This window comes from Ciona intestinalis, unplaced genomic scaffold (assembly GCF_000224145.3).
Source record: "Ciona intestinalis unplaced genomic scaffold, KH HT000033.2, whole genome shotgun sequence".
NCBI classification, from domain to species: Eukaryota; Metazoa; Chordata; class Ascidiacea; order Phlebobranchia; family Cionidae; genus Ciona; species Ciona intestinalis.
Window position 1 is genome coordinate 11,364 of NW_004190355.2, and position 12,216 is coordinate 23,579.

At 41.7% G+C, this 12,216-nt stretch overlaps 2 long non-coding RNA genes across 2 annotated transcripts; one reads left to right on the plus strand and one right to left on the minus strand.

Annotated features, from left to right (window-relative positions):
• The first annotated feature begins 128 nt into the window (after positions 1–128).
• On the plus strand, positions 129–1,085 carry LOC113474911. The gene is made up of 2 exons (XR_003396631.1): positions 129–369; positions 745–1,085. It is a non-coding gene; the product is annotated as an uncharacterized LOC113474911 (long non-coding RNA).
• A 6,472-nt stretch (positions 1,086–7,557) lies between these two features.
• LOC113474910 lies at positions 7,558–7,987 on the minus strand. Its single transcript, XR_003396630.1, has 2 exons — positions 7,895–7,987; positions 7,558–7,843 (listed from the first exon to the last, which is right to left on the minus strand). It is a non-coding gene; the product is annotated as an uncharacterized LOC113474910 (long non-coding RNA).
• Between the last annotated feature and the right edge of the window lie 4,229 nt (positions 7,988–12,216).

The following is a 12,216-nucleotide window of genomic DNA, read 5'->3' on the forward strand; positions in this document are numbered from 1 at the left end:
ATTCAAAGAAGAGTCTTCTAACAGGCGTCGCAATAAATCTGCCAGGCCGAGCGATTGAATTTTTTTGTATATTGGATTCATTCAAAGAAGAGTCTTCTAACAGGCGTGTCTTCTTGGTCATCGAGGCAGGGCAGGCAAATCAATCTGCAGTTCTATTGCAGATGCGGCCGTTTCTTTAAAAAATGCTTTAGCGTTTTCAGCGGACGTTGCATCGGCGTCAAGATTTCCTGCCAATATTCACATTGTATCTTCCATGTCTCCACTGAGCACTTTCCGTCCCTGATACATATGGGGTGGTTTTACGGTGCTAAATAATCGCTCCAAAAGCCGCCAAGAGAAATACGTACTATATTTCTCCATGTATTCCAGGTAAGACAGTGCATTTGAACGAATGTTGCTTTTTTGAGTGGTGTTCTCGCTAGTTTCATGGAGAAATTCCAATCTGCTTCTTTAGTTTGTTGGTGCTGAAGACTACCCAACAACGTGTAGGACAAATTTGCCGAATTGTAAGAGAACCAACACGTGCAATGCATATATAACGCTTTAGAATTGACGCTAGATATTCGCGTTCTGTAGCCCTTTAACTTTTCCCACCATATTCGAACCACCATCGCATCCCCGTCAACGAATTTGAGACATTTTTAAACCATAACGTATTAGGAAGTCCTTTACCAGCTGAAATAGAGTGGCACCGTCACAGTTGCTTGATTCATAAAAGCCAGTAAAAAACTCGTTGCTTTGTAGATCTTTATCACAGTACCTGATGCAAAAACTAACTTGGTTGGACCGAGAAATATCAGACGTTTCATCGATGATAACGGAGTACAGTACACCTGAACAAAGTTTGACAGCGGGGTAGATAAAAAAGTGAAACATTTTTTCTTTACGTAAGCTGCTGCTACCGCGGCCTTGTCCGGGAACAGTTTACTCGAATGACCAAAATCGCCGACGACTGCTCCTGCTGCAAACAGCTCTGCAATCCTTTTCTCACACTGAAGCGCTGCTGATTTTGATTTAATTATTCCAAGCGCGATTCGAAGTTGCAACAACTTTTCGGGTGTTCATCTTCGACTAGACAGCTCTGCGCTAACGAATTTTGATGCAATTCACCGCTCATCTGTTGAAGTAGTCTGACCTTTTGGTGGCACCATATGTTTCATTTTGTAATTGTTCCAATGTATCCACCGTTTACCAAACCTTTGGCTAAAGACCCGTTAAGTTCCCAGATGGCGCTATTCAAAGAATGTTTTAGCCGGAGTCTGATGCTAATAACTGAAAATCTGGAATTTCATTAAAAAAATGCTTATAAATTATTGGCGTTCAATGCAATTGCGCCATTATTAACATTGGCTCCGTCGTGTTTCGTGGTTCTGAATTTGCGCCCGACATGATTTCGTGGACCTTTTTGGAAACTTTGTCAATGTTAGGCTGCACGATGACCGTTTGCTTCATTCTGCAATATATTCCAAACTTAACACAAAGAAAGTAAAAATACTATATTAGCAACAGTCGTAGTTTTTAGAAATATGGCAGCTGTGTTTTAATAATGGCGCGTGCCACGCTATCCACAAGGATAAAATAGTAGTATTTATTATTGTGTGTGGTAAATTGCCGCATACCTGTGAATGCTGACCGAAGATAGCAGCATAGAGAACTAATAAATACGAAGATGTAGTAGCAGCATAGAGAACTAATATAATAGAGTGCGCACTCCTGTTTTTTCGATAGACGGGTCACGCTTGATTTCGCCGATCCCATGTGACAGTTGCCAAGAGCAACGCCACAGCTTAAAACAAAAAATGTATACTTTGCTGAACCAGTGAACCTAGTTCGTTAATATACTGATTGTAGTTTAAAAGAGTTTTTTACTTAATCGTTCTTAAATTTTCATATTGTTTATTTTTTTAAAATATAACATTAAAATGATTATTGAATACATCTGCTGCTGTCAAGACATAGTCTGTACGAACCAAAGAAATTCTCAAGTGGAGACCAACCGACGGCGGCATTTCGGGCACCACGGCTCGGCCATTACTTCCTCTTCTTTTTTTATTAGGCTGGGTATGTTGTAGCTCTTCTGAACTCTCCGTATCGCTGGCGTTGTACATTGAGTCAAACTGGAAGAGGAAGTCGACGGCTTCTCGACATGCCTTGTCGTAGCTGCGCCCTTCTTTCTAGTGATTCATCGTAGAAATGAAGAGCTTCTCGACAACATCATCAGATATATTAATTGGAAGTGCTTTGTGCCCGCCGGTCGATGGTGTTTCACTGTCGTCGGTCCACTCGGCCTCCACGAATCGACGTTGTATTGGTTCTATATCGCCAGTCCCGGGTATTTTGTGCACACCAAACTTGCAATTGGTGGTTATGAAGGCCAGAGTCGCGGAATTGTCCTGCCGGTCCCCATGAGTTTTCGCAGACCACTCGTTGTGGTACATGAATTTTACTGCGCTTGTTAGCGCGTCATTATTAAAGAACGAAGCAGCTGCATCGTCGATCTTCAGTACCTTGTGTTTGACCCGTAACGCCATTTGCCCGACACCAGTGGCATCGTTGGTCATTATTGAAGCATAGGCGGTTGGGAAAAGGAATTTGCCCAAGAGCGTCTTCCCCTTCCCTGCGCACCCATGCAACAAAAAATGCGGTGCCACTTGGATGCCGGACACCTCCTCGTTACAGGCTTCAAGCGCTGCCTGCGTCAGTAGGATTTTCAAGTCAAAGTTTGAGTTTTCGCACCCTTTGCCAGCCAACCGTCCTTGCCACTGTACATTCTTTGCCTGGTTTATGATCTTGTCTGCTACTTCATATCCATCCGCGGTGGACCAGACCTCCGACTTTTTCGCCATTCTTCTAAAAGCCTTGGCAAACTTCCTTGGCTGGTCTGGCCACACCGCGTTGTTGTATCCCCGCTTTCTTGGCTGGTCTGGCCACACCGCGTTGTTGTATCCCCGCTTTATGAGTAGTTCCGGAAAATTGAAATCGGTTTCTATGATGGCTACTTTAAATTCATTGTAGGACGGTTTGCTTGTAAACTTCTTTATGACTTCATCACAAATGCCCTTGTAAAATGCTCTGTGCTTTAAAAGGCCTTTTTCCTTTGGTTTTAATCGACGTATCTCTTCAGGCATGGAATTGGGGTCGGTCTTATACATGTAATCGGCGTATGCAGCAAAGTCGGTGACCGGGGCAATATAGGAATATTGTATCCCGACGGAAGCAAGAATGTTCTCAGCTTTTTTTGTCCCAGCTTTAATGGATCAGTTTTCGCCGCAGGAATCGATATAATACAACCATGGGCATGACCGCCAGTCCCAGTTTGGAATTCTTCTCTGGGGCCCACTGCTAGATAACACGGGCACGTGTCCAACTCCTGGAACAAACTGGAGGCGCTCGTCGTATAACACGGGCACGTGTCCAACTCCTGGAACAAACTGGAGGCGCTCGTCGTCGTGAACGCCCATTTGCGACATCTCGCAACGGTACTGGTTCCTGGCGTAGTGCTGGTTGAAGGCATAATACAGATCTTTCGTCAAGATTGAAATATTAAACTTTCTTTGGATTTCCGTTTCAGGGCAGGGTGGTCTATAAATATTCTTAACGTATTTAAGGAACCTATCCATAAATCTGAAAAACAACGAAATATAAAATTAACACAACAAATAATAACAAAGTAAATTAGGTTTTCATGTTTTTGAATTCTATGTCAACTGCCATTGTATAAGGAATGGTCATGTAGTTGCTATCTTTATCTTCATATCCTGCAGTCGTATCGTCGTACTGTTCTTCGAGTAAATTTTTCGCCACAGAATTCTTGTAGAGCCCCATTTGTGTAAGCAATGTTAATGCAAACGGATCTGTGATGTCATTGCAATCCATCCAGGGTGTTAAAGTGGATGATGTTTCCAGTGCTGCTGTATTGGTATGGTCGGTAGTAGATACTTCTCCTCCAATGGTTAGGTTCTTGTTTTGGTATATCGGCATCGGTACAGTTACTGGACTATCTGACAATTGTATTCTTTTAGTTTGTGGGAAGCATTCAAGATTGTTCTGGTGGTGGTGGTTGTTGATTGGCATAGTTGGTGAAACAGTTCCATAATCGAAGGCTTTGGTGGTTCGCTTTTCGTTCACCCATTGATAGTCAATCCAGGCTTTTGGTATTTGACGGCCTCCATCGTCCTGGATCTTCCCTGTTTCTCCCATTGGTAGCAGTGTAATCCTTGAATTAATGAATCTGTATTTCCCAAAGTCTCCGAATCTGTATTTCCCAAAGTCTCCAGAGTATTGTTTGCCCATGCTTGCCGTTTCATTGCCTGCAAATCTGTCATATCCGTGTCGGTACCCGTAGTTATTGTAGAGAAGCACCAACTCCCACCATACCCAGCAGCGTATCCTTGCGGAAAACCAAGTTGTATGTTTCTGGTAATGATCGCAGATTCCAAGATGGAGAAGGAAGGGTGCTTGGGATACATATGTGTATTGGTAGGCCCTTCTAAATACTTTGTGGAGCACCATCCAACCCAATACTTTGTGGAGCACCATCCAACCCAAGGACCGAAGACTGGTTTCTGCACTGCAACATCGGTCCGACTTGTTATAAAACCACATTAGTCCCCGGCGCATCATGACCAACTTTGCAGGTAGACGGTTTAGTGACCAACCGGGGAAATGGTACACCAGCTCCAGCCCCAATTGCTGCAGGCGGTCCCATGCCATCGGACGTATTCAATCGTTTCTCCTCGCTGGTCCCGGCATCATCGTCCATCTCCATCAGAGTCCTCTTCTGGGATTGAGACCGAGACCGGAAAAATTCCTCCATTTGTTGAGAAATACCCGTAGGTCCACCTCTAGCAGCAACAACACCGGAATCCATGTTCTGTCGTCTGTTATGGTAATCTTCTACTCTAAGAATCTGTTCTACCTCCTCTTCAGTCAATTCTTCTAATGCGTCGTGTTCATCTTCTGGGTCGGCATTTATAGGGGTTTCGGACCGGGCTTTTTTACTGGCTCTGGTCCGGTTAATTTTACGGATGGTGGCCCAGTCTTTCTTTCGCTTCGGAGCCATCTTAGGAGCAAATAAAGCCTTTGTACCGAATATAAAATGTACAATTGGCCCCAGCAGAGACGAATCCGATTTTGCAAACTCAAGTAGCTTCTGATCCGCCGGAGAAAACTTCCAGTAAGCCTGAGAACCGTACTTATCATAGGCCTCGTCGTGCTCCTATTGAATGGACCACAATAATTATATCCTGGCGCTGTTAAACCTCTCAAGCCCATAACTAAACTAACTGACTTCCTACACCTACTTTATACACACCTGACCGGCCGACCGGGTAAAAAAACTAAACTGAATAGACAGGTCGGTCCAGAGTAGACTAATTTAAAAATCGGGCCAAAAATTCCGTGACGATACAAATTCCTGATCCTGCCGGCTCCGCCGGCGCGAAGCAGGATCACTTCGTAGAAATTTGTGACGTCACGGAATTTTTTCCATATTGTTTATTTTTTTAAAAATATAACATTAAAATAAATTATTGAATACATCTGCTGCTGTCAAGACATAGTCTGTACGAACCAAAGAAATTCTCATCCCGGATCACGCTTGATTTCGCCGATCCCATGTGACAGTTGCCAAGAGCAACGCCACAGCTTAAAACAAAAAATGTATACTTTGCTGAACCAGTGAACCTAGTTCGTTAATATACTGATTGTAGTTTAAAAGAGTTTTTTACCGTTTTTAAATTTTCATATTGTTTATTTATTTAGAAATATAACATTAGGAATTATTGAATACATCTGCTGCTGTCAAGATAACATTAGGAATTATTGAATACATCTGCTGCTGTCAAGACATAGTCTGTACGAACCAAAGAAATTCTCATCCCGGATACTTATCGTCTTAGCCTACATCACTGCATCCAATTGCGTTAACTTATATTTTACTTAAAAACATTTTGCGTTATTTATACCGTGCAAACTTTATTACAATAAAACTTATAATATAAACAGGTACGTACGTACTATTGAAGAATATTATATTTAAAAGATGAGCAGCAATTGTTGTATTCCGGGTTGCAGTTATACAACTCACAGTAAAAACAAATTTTCTTTATTTGCTATAAGAAGACCAGAATTCGGAAGAACGGAGTGTGAAAGATTACATCGCGAACAACTTACAAAATTTATTTTGACATTACGAGATTGAAAAATGACAACAAAGATAAGGAATCGTTAGTGTTCATTTAAGAAGTGTATCTAAAATAAGTAAGCACTGTCTTTACATTCCAGCACTTCAGGAATTCTGAAGTAATAAAATTTAAAAAATCAAAAAGATTGGTAGTTGGGGCTCTACCTACTACATTCAGGGCAGCAGTGAACAGTACTAAATCAAAAAGATTGGTAGTTGGGGCTCTACCTACATTAAATCTGCCCCAGTGACATTACGAGATTGAAAAATGACTACATAAAGAGCTCCTGCTCCATAAGGAATCGTTAGTGTTCATTTAAGAAGTGTATCTAAAATAAGTAAGCACTGTCTTTACAACAGCACTTCAGGAATTCTGAAGTAATAAATTTAAAAAATCAAAAAGATTGGTAGTTGGGGCTCTACACTACATTAAATCTGCCCCAGAAGTCTCATCCGAAATCAGCAGTGGTTAGTTTATTTTAAACTGGCTAATCCAATTTAACAATTAAACAAATTCGAAAGGCACCACATTACGTAAGAATTGCCAGTTTAATTCGAAAGGCACCACATTACGTAAGAATTGCCAGCTACACAGTAAGACATCGGAATACTGATGATCTAGAAAAATCCTGGAAACAACTATCACATCATTGCAGGGTGTGATGAGAAATATCTAGTCATTACTAATCAGACAATTTTTAAATCTTGTATATTTAGACCGTTGGAGTTACGACGATTTCTGATAATGTTGTAAGAAACGGACACTTTAATAACCGAGAATCTTTCCAGTGGGATGCGTTCGACAGAGCGAAATATTCGTGCCGACTCCGCAAGAAATAAGACACAAACTAAAAGAACAGGAAACGAAGAAACGGTGAGCCTATACCGCTTTACAAACGTTATGATAGGAAATCGCTCTCGTAGATACTGGTTCGGCTGTAACTTTATTGCATTATGATAAATATATGGATTTGCAACCCCACTTTCTCCTAATGTTAAATTCGTTGGTGCGAATGGTAGATTAGTGACGGTACTGGGTAAAACGAAACTAACTATGGTCATCGGCGGTTTGAAAACGTTATCTGAAAAGTGCACGTTGCGAGAGATATCTCATACGATTTCATTCTGGGACTGGACTTTTTGCAACTAAATCATTGTCGTTTGTGTAGATCAAACTTGATGACTACGCCAAAATCCAGCGTCCCACTTTTGTGCAAACCTTAATATTCCGGAGTGTCGTGAAGTATGTGTAACTGAAAAAGTCGGAAGTACCTGCGTTTACAGAGGTAATTGTACGTGCTATATTCAATCGACATGGAGTAAATAACGAACTTACACCAGAATTTCCAGCGTTCGTCGAAAGAAACGAGCAGTTTTGCTCTCGGTTCGGTTTATTGACAGCCAACGGTATTACGAGTTACGACAGTTAAAAATAATGACGTGCATGTAAAATTGGCAAATTTTACGAACGATCCTGTGTGTATACCGAATGGAGTGCGGATTGCATCCATTTTATTGTTCCCATATCTGCGTATGGTGATGTGTCGGACTGTCCCCCTAGTACTTGTGTAGGATGTAACAAAAGAGAAACCGCGTACCAAAGAAACCTCTCAAAGCGCAGTGTCGCATCAGTTTCCCGCCAACTGCTCAATCAATCTGCTGTACCTAAACATAAGTTGGTGGTCGACGGCGTTAACCTAAGTGACAAACCTAATGTGCACAACAGAAGAAATCCGTAGAACGCCTGTTGCACGACGACCATACTAATGCTTTTTCTGTTTCGAGCACAGATTTAGGTCAGACGAACTGGGTAAAACACAACATCGACACGGGAGATGCAAGACCGATAAGGCAACCCGCGAGAAGAACCTCACACCACACACGACAGCAGATCGGGGATATAATTTTGGAAATGAGAAGTCAGAACTTGATAAAACCGTCAACTTCTCCGTGGTCGGGTCCAATTGTTTTGGTGGGGAAAAAGTCGGGTGAGCCACGTTTTTGCATTGACTACCGCCAGCTAAATGAGGTCACTAAGAAAAACAGTTACCCTATACCACGCGTCGATGACAGCTTGGACGAAATGGCCGGATCCACTTTCTTTTCGACGCTGGACCTAAAACAAAAACAAAACATTAACAAAACACACGAGCTACCCCCACGTTACACGCTAAACTAAACATAAGCTAATCATTTACATGCCTCCAAAAGACACATATCTTTCGTATGTCTCTAACCATTTATGATGAAGCGGTGTTTGACCCGTACTCTTCGCACCACTCCACTTGAGTCAAGAAATGTCTCTTGAATAAGGCCTCTTGGCCAATAACACCTGCCTCCAAAAGACACATATCTTTCGTATGTCTCTAACCATTTATGATGAAGCGGTGTTTGACCCGTACTCTTCGCACCACTCCACTTGAGTCAGGAAATGTCTCTTGAATAAGGCCTCTTGGCCAATAACACCGTTTTGTTGACTCGTCCACGACAAGGACGAGGTCTCCAATCGAAAAGTTTCGCTCCGGATAGAGCCATTTTTGGCGAACTTGAAGCAATGGCAAATACTGTTTTAGCCATTGAGACCAGAATTGCTCAGCCAAGTGTTGCACAAGCTTCCACGATTTACGATAACCATCCGCGTTGACGAATGTCCCTAAGGGACAGGAGTAATCGGTTTTTCCCATCAGCAACATTGACGGCGTTAGCGGCATGGGATCTTCTGGATCATCGCTCAATTTCGTAATAGGTAGAGCGCCAATAGTAGCCATAAAAATCTTCCGAATAGAGCGTATGATTCGTTCCCACACACCCCCTGGTGACTCGCCCCAGGAGGATTGAAATGCCATTCTATATCACGCTGCAGCATTTCATTACGGAAGCCATGAACTTTCTGTTCAACTTCTTGATTTCATTTCGCAGCTCCCGTTCTGCACCAACAAAATAAGTTCCATTATCACTAAACATTTCCTTTGGCTTTCCGCGACGATTAATGAACCTCGAAAATACTCGGATGAAGGAATCCGTTGTCAATGAATAAGCCATTTCCAAATAGGCCGCTCGTGTTGCCATACAAGTAAACACGCAAACGTATCGTTTAACTTCGCTTCTACCGGATTTAACTAGGACCGGCCCCATGTAATCGACCCCAGTCAATGTGAACGGTGGATATCCTGGCGTAACTCGTGACGCAGGAAGTGGAGCCATAACTTGACTTCCCGCCTTTGCCCGTTGTACCTTGCAGACCATGCATTGACGAAGTGTTGACTTCACGGTTGCTTGTCCCCGTATGATCCAGTACGTTTCGCGAATGGCTGCCAACACATGCAAGGTTCCACTATGACCTTGTTCATGATAAAAGCGGATTATCAAGCGTGTTACATGGTGGTCACTTGGTAAAATGATTTGATGCCTTGAACGTGCTTTTGAAGACGTCCACCCACGCGAAGTACACCTTTGTCTACAAATGGACACAAGCATTGGAGAATATTCACCTTTGGTAGTTTCCTAGTGCATTTCTTTGTCGTGCTTAACTGTGAAGAGCCTTGGTTTGTTTTCAACCGAATATAAAATCCACCAAACGCACTCTCTTGTACCCATTTAACGATTTGTGCCGATGCGTCCATGACGTCACGAGTTGATAACGGGTCCCTGTTAACATGAGCCCGTTGTATGTATTTGTCTACCATGTACCGTTAGTATTTTAAAAGCCAAGGTACTACACCTCGCTGTCGCTGTAAACGTTCCCAACTCGAATACCTCGTACAGATATGGTGAAGTAAGGGTGTATCCTTTTCCTGGACCTCCACTTGGTTGATTTTCAATTTTTTTACCTCTGCTTCGTGAATTGCAGAGATACGATTAGCGACAAAAGTATGGAACCGTGTACTTGTGTTGGAAATATACTGAAGAACGGACGTCGAATCTGTCCAGAAGTACGTGTCGTTAATCGAATAATCAATTTCTCGCAGAATGAACGTGGCTAGCTTGACAGCAAGGACAGCCGCAGTAAGCTCGAGTCGTGGGATTGTGACCGTCTTTAGGGCAGCGACTCGTGATTTCCCAAGAGCTCTGGCCACTTGCTAGTGCCATTGACACTCACTACCGACGCCGTGCTAGTAGTTTCATCACGTCGTTGTCTATCTTCCAGATCCAGCCGGTTGGCGAACCTGATGTCTTTCTTCGGTTCCATCTGCACGTTTGCTCGCTTCTATTTCACCAGAACGTTTCTTTTCTGCAATCTCATCCGCACGTTTCTTCGCTTCCATTTCATCTGCACGATTTTTCTCATCCCGAACCGCTATTCTTTCTTCTCGTTCAAGCTGTGTTTTCACAAAGTCACGCAAGTTATCGCCGGTATATCCTAATCGATTACCAGTTTCCATCCAATGATCAATAGAGGCCATTGCCGATCCTACCAGGGTTGCTGTTTAACTTCGCTTATATAATCAGATAAATCCCGGACGAGCCCCCAGTTGTCACGGGTATCGAATGGTCACGATACGACGTGGTTTATTTTGGGATTCTGACTTGGAAGTTCTCTTAACAGACAACAAACTAGAACCTTGATCCGATGGCACACAACGTTTATTCTTAACGCACACAACCTTATTCAAATAGAATCACGTTTATCAACACAAATACCTTTCTAGTAAATACGACACATAACAAAAAACTGTAAGCCCTTTAGCACCAGGACTACTAAACTGACTTGCAATACTTTAAGTTTTGAACTAAATGTGATGACTATTTATATGCGAGATACAAATGGCTAGCTCACGAAGTGTTAAACCCCATGACTGCTCTTTATCAAGCATACAATAGACGTTTCCGTACGCAAATTATCTGGGGCGCAAGTTGCTTCGATAAAACAAAAAAGAGAAGCTATACAATAAAACAAAAGGCAGACGCGTGATTAATCTGCGGGATATCACGTTAGCGGTCCAGACGAACCAATTCCCAGGATAGCGCTTTGGTTGATACAAAGCATTTGTGACATTATCGAATACAGAAATATACAAAAAATAGGCAATAAAACAACTATCGCTGCTCAAATCTGCTTTCACGCGCAGCATCATATACATTTGTATCGTTGTTACTGTAACGTTTCTTCGTGCATAACTACACACACTCGTAGTTAAATCTGTACTAACACTGATGCGCAACGGTGGAGTAAGGAGCTGGACTACCATAAGAGAGTACTATGATGTAACAGTTGGAGTTAAATTGTTTTACGGGTCACCAGATGTAGTGATAAAGAAGGGGGACCACGTACAAGCTTTGCGGGGGCTTCTATATCTTAAAACGCCACTGCGCCGACCATGCATTAGTTGTGCATTAAAAACAATCTGTAGTTTTTTTTAGTTAAGCCCGGAATTTCGAAACGCATGAGCGATTTTACCGGATATAAAATAATTCAAGTCGTAGCGTGAATTTAATTTAATCGTAACGTAAAAGTAATTTAAATTGTAACGTCAATTTAATTTAAGTCGTAGCGTAAAAATAATTCAGTAGTAACGTAAAATTAATTCAAGTTGTATGGTAAAATTATTTTTTTTGTGGGAGATTAAGATCTAAAAATAATGCAACTTTTAATATAAAAATAATACAACTTATTGCATAAAATGCTTTTTTTCGTGTTGTATTTTGACCAGGTTGGGCCCCCATAGGCTCATGTTGCAATACAAATCATGAAATACACAAACAGTTTTTAAGATTTTATTGTTTATAAAGCCACAACTGCTTAAGTCGTAGCGTAAAAATAATTCAGTAGTAACGTAAAATTAATTCAAGTTGTATGGTAAAATTATTTTTTTTGTGAGATTAAGATCTAAAAATAATGCAACTTTTAATATAAAAGTAATACAACTTATTGCATAAATTCGTGTTGTATTTTGACCAGGTTGGGCCCCCATAGGCCCATGTTGTTTAACTATTGGGGAAATATTATATCAATACAAATCATGAAATACACAAACAGTTTTTAAGATTTTATTGTTTATAAAGCCACAACTGATGCACTATATCTTAGTGTT